The sequence below is a fragment of the Urtica dioica genome, chromosome 3 (assembly GCF_054948205.1).
Source record: "Urtica dioica subsp. dioica isolate 48M chromosome 3, U.dioica_male_clone48M_v1_H2, whole genome shotgun sequence".
In the NCBI taxonomy this organism is placed as follows: Eukaryota; Viridiplantae; Streptophyta; class Magnoliopsida; order Rosales; family Urticaceae; genus Urtica; species Urtica dioica.
Window position 1 is genome coordinate 4627395 of NC_142758.1, and position 5478 is coordinate 4632872.

General features: G+C 37.3%; 1 pseudogene; it reads right to left on the bottom strand.

The window, feature by feature from the left end:
* Positions 1 to 4299: 4299 nt before the first annotated feature.
* LOC149402169 (secreted RxLR effector protein 161 pseudogene) lies at positions 4300 to 5085 on the bottom strand (annotated as a pseudogene).
* Between the last annotated feature and the right edge of the window lie 393 nt (positions 5086 to 5478).

Sequence of the window (5478 nt, forward strand, 5' to 3'; positions counted from 1 at the left end):
ATCATAAAGCTTCAAACAGACAAGGAAGAATGAATGAACGTTTCAAATTTTATTAATGATTTAGCATTTACAAGCAAGAGTCTTCGTGAGACTATATTACATCAAATGTACATAAATAGACACTACTACTCTTCTTGTGAGCACAATTGACAACATCTTCATAAATAACATTTCTCTTCTTATATGACTTCTCAGCAACAGCGGGCTCAAATACGGCAGGAGCCTCAACATATCTTTATTCATAAACCACATTCTTCTGAGCCAGATTATTTGTGGATTTTGTAGCCATAAGATTTTTCTTGGTGAGTGGAGGTTTCCTTGGATGTAGCACCTTCGGACTGACCATCGGCACTTCTACCAGGGATCAATCCCATCACACGAACACCATGCATGTGTTAGGAATTCTTGCCCACGAGAAGATACTCATGTATATTCTCGTTGAAATTATTAATAAAATAAAGTTTGACATTTATTATCTATTTGAATTGAAAGCATTATTTCTTATTTAATGAGATTTATTAAACATTCATTATTCCATAGCCTCTGTATTTAACTGAGTCACGTGCTGGGCACCTGAGTTCGGACGGTGTGCTAAAACATGGTCGATGACTGATATACGCCTGGAAAACTATATCTAAAGTCATATATGTGGAACACATGGGTGAAGGCTGATCAATATGTGGGAGCACTCTACACTTGTGGTAAGTGTACGACCCGGACAGGTCTTGGTGTAGATGTGTCGTTTAAGGACCGTTACGACACACTAACCGACGCCACTGATGGTCACAGTGAGACTTGATCTAAATCCTGAAGTGATCATGGACACTGGGTTATGTTACTGAGCTCTTTGACTCATTCGCTAAAAGGCTATTCATGCTAATCACAGCTTATGTCTTGGGAGTTTTCTCAGAGCATAATTCGAGTGGGAAATGATTTACAGATACGGAATCCAGCCTTCCTGAAAGAAGGTTAATGTTCTCTCACCTAAGGGTTGATTCCAGAACCGATAGATTGCGCGCACTTTCGAAGTAAGTAACGTTCGAAAGAATCTTTCGTTGGGGAAGCAACAATGCTTAAGGCTGATATGTATCAAGAGAAGTATAACGGAAAAATTGACTTCTCTTGACACGGGTTGAACCTGGAGGATCTTGATCACGAACTGACTATATCAGTGGACACTCGTCACGATGAGTAAATATAATTCTAGTATAAAGGAGAGTTCAGTCTTGGCTTACAAGGTGGAGTATTTGACCAAGATTAAACGAATCGATGGTAAAAGAGAAAGAACTATTTCGTCTTTTTCATCGGATTTGTTAAGCTTCTATTACTAGGTCCATAGTCCCCGATTTGGTTCTGATAAAGGCGGATAAGAACTTTCGTATAATAATGTTTATCATTATTAATCTCACTTGCTGTAATTGTGATTGACAGCATTAATTCTGGAAAACGGGTATTCGCAGAATTAAATAAATATTTATGGTAGAATTGTTTATTTATTGTTTGATCAAGTAAATAAACAATTATTAATTATTTGTTTATTGTTGGACCAAGTAAATAAATGATTAATTGGGTTTTAAGCAATTGGGCCTTGCATACATGGAAAAATCGAATTGGGAATTTCGGCATAGGATTTGCGCAAATCCCCTTGGCCGTGTGCCTCCAAATCCGATTTTTTCAATATTGGTATTTACCAATATTTTCTCTTTAGTTGTTTAAATAAAGGAGAGAGAAAAATATAAGATATTGTCCTATATTTTCTCGTTATTTAAAGGAAAGTATTTAGGAGAATATTTAGGAGAATAATATATTCTCCTTTATTATCTCACTAAATAAATTATTCTCTATTTAAATAAAAGAATAATATCCCGTAGATATTGATCTGATGGATGAGAGAAAAAGTAGGATTCACTAGATGAGATCCAATGGCCTAGATTTAATCCACTAGTGTGAACACAATAAAATGAAATAAAATATTCTGGAAGATTCCATGAATATCTCATTTTTACTACTATAAATAGGGGTTCATGAGAAGGCAAAAATAAGCAATTTTTTAGAGAAATTTCGTGCAACCTAGCCCTCCCTTGGTCGTGCACTTCTGCTTCTCTTCCCCTCGGAAATTCGTTTCCATTCTTAGTAAAATAAGAGAGAGATCTCGATGTCGGGGATGATTCCCCCATATAACCATATAAATGCGGAAAAGTAATTAATTACGCTAATCATGAGCTAATTAATTCAATGATTATATGACAAGATCTAGATTTATGTTAATTAATATTATGAGAGAGCATATAAGTCAAGAAACCGAAACAAGAGTAAACAAGTACTTACATTGATTTTCGGTTCAGGAACTGAAAGCTTTCACAATCCGTCTTCATCTTGAACGTACAAGCTTCCACACGATCCAACAAAGAACTCCCTCTTCAAGGACTCGATGTGATGACACCTTAGTCTTCTGAAACGTAATCTCCGAGACGAATAAAAAAGATGAGTGGGCACAGTCTTTATCTCACTAGATCACGAAACTAGGTGTCTCGAGATCTCTCTCTTATTTTACTAAGAATGGAAACGAATTTCCGATGGGAGGGGAGGCAGACGTGCACGGCCAAGAGGAGGCTAGGTTGCACGAAATTTCTCTCAAAATTTGCTTAAAATAATTGCTTATTTTTGCCTTCTCATGAACCCCTATTTATAGTAGTAAAAAGGAGATATTCATGGAATCTTCCAGAATATTTTATTTTCTTTTATTGTGTTCACACTAGTGGATTAAATCTAGGCCATTGGATCTCATCTAGTGAATCCTACTTTTTCTCTCATCCATCAGATCAATATCTATGGGATATTATTCTTTTATTTAAACAGAGAATAATTTATTTAGTGAGATAATAAAGGAGAATATATTATTCTCCTAAATACTTTCCTTTAAATAAGGAGAAAATATAGGACAATATCTTATATTTCTCTCTCTCCTTTATTTAAACAACTAAAGAGAAAATATTGGTAAATAACAATATTGAAAAAATCGGATTTGGAGGCACACGGCCAAGGGGATTTGCGCAAGTCCTTATGCCAAAATTCCCAATTCGATTATTCCATGTGTGCAAGGCCCAATTGTTTAAAACCCAATTAATCATTTATTTACTTGGTCCAACAATAAACAAATAATTAATAATTGTTTATTTACTTGATCAAACAATAAATAAACAATTCTACCATAAATATTTATTTAATTCTGCGAATACCCGTTTTCCATAATTAATGCTGTCAATCACAATTACAGCAAGTGAGATTAATAATGATAAACATTATTATACGAAAGTTCTTATCCGCCTTTATCAGAGCCGAATCGGGGACTATGGACCTAGTAATAGGAGCTTAACAAATCCGATGAAAAACACGAAATAGTCCTTTCTCTTTTGTCCATCGATTCGTCTAATCTTGGTCAAATACTCCACCTTGTAAGCCAAGACTGAACTCTCCTTTATACTATAATTATATTTACTCATCGTGACGAGTGTCCACTGATATAGTCAGTTCGTGATCAAGATCATCCAGGTTCAACCCGTGTCAAGAGAAGTCAATTTTTCCGTTATACTTCTCTTGATACATATCAGCCCTAAGCATTGTTGCTTCCCCAGCGAAAGATTCTTTCGAACGTTACTTACTTCGAAAGTGCGCGCAATCTATCGGTTCTGGAATCAACCCTTAGGTGAGAGAACATTAACCTGGATTCCGTATCTGTAAATCATTTCCCACTCGAATTATGCTCTGAGAAAACTCCCAAGACATAAGCTGTGATTAGCATGAATAGCCTTTTAGCGAATGAGTCAAAGAGCTCAGTAACATAACCCAGTGTCCATGATCACTTCAGGATTTAGATCAAGTCTCACTGTGACCATCATAGTGGCCTCGGTTAGTGTGTCGTAACGGTCCTTAAACGACACATCTACACTAAGACCTGTCCGGGTCGTACACTTACCGCAAGTGTAGAATGCTCCCACATAGTGATCAGCCTTCACCCATGTGTTCCACATATATGACTTTAGATATAGTTTTCCAGGCGTATATCAGTCATCGACCATGTTTTAGCACACCGCCCGAACTCAGGTGCCCAGGACGTGACTCAGTTAGATACGGAGGCTATGGAATAATGAATGTTTAATAAATCTCATTAAATAAGAAATAACGCTTTCAATGCAAATAGATAATAAATGTCAAACTTTATTTTATTAATAATTTCAACGAGAATTTACATAAGTATCTTCTCGTGGGCAAGAATTCCTAACAATCTCCCACTTTGACCTAGAGAAAATATGGCATGTATCTAAGGCCCATTCTTTCCACGTGTTTCATGAACACATGTTCAGATAGTCCCTTTGTCATTGGATCCGCAATGTTGTCCAACGTCGAGATCTTCATGACTGCCACGTCTCCTCTTCGAACTATTTCTCTTATAAGGTGGTATTTTCGTTCTATATGCTTTCCTCTCTTATGGCTGCGAGGTTCCTTCGAGTTTGCGATGGCTCCAGTGTTATCACAGTGGAGTTGCACATGCTCGTTCATTTTAGGAACTACCTCCAATTCGGCTATGAAATTCTTAAGCCAAACAGCCTCTTTGGCTGCCTCGGAAGCTGCAATATATTCAGCTTCCATAGTAGAGTCTGCGATACTAGATTGCTTAATGCTTCTCCAGACAATCACTCCTCCATTGAGAGTGAACACTGATCCAGACGTTGACTTCAACATGTCACGGTCTGCCTGAAAATCAGAGTCAGTGTATCCTTGTATCACCAAGTCATTACTTGTTTATACAAGCATCATGTCTCTAGTTCTCTTAAGATATTTTAGGATATGCTTAACAGCTATCCAATGTTCTTGACCAGGGTTTGACTGGTATCTACTAACAACTCCCACTGCATAGCATATGTCGGGTCTAGTACACAACATGGCATACATCAGACTCCCAACTGCTGAGGCATATGGAACTCGACTCATATCCTCCACTTCTTGCGGTGTCTTAGGACACTGCTCTTTCGACAAGAACTTTCCTGAACGAATTGGCAACAACACCCCATGGGCATTTTGCATCGAGAAGCGAGAAAGTACCTTATCTATATAAGTACCTTGAGACAGAGCTAGTAGTTTGTTCTTCCTATCACGAATGATTTGGATTCCTAGAACAAAGGCAACATTCCCCAAATCCTTCATTTGGAATTGCTTTGCCAGCCACTCCTTTATGTCAGACATTACTTTAATATCGCTTCCTATAAGGAGGACATCGTCTACATAAAGGATTAAGAAAACAACTACTTTCTTCGAGTACTTGTAAACACAAGGCTCGGAAAGGTTTTGTTCGAAACCATAGGTCTTGATCACCTCATCAAACCTTTGGTTCCAGTATCTAGACGCTTGCTTAAGTCCATAAATTGACTTCAATAATTTGCAAACCTTGTGCTCTTGACCCTTTTATATGAATCCGTC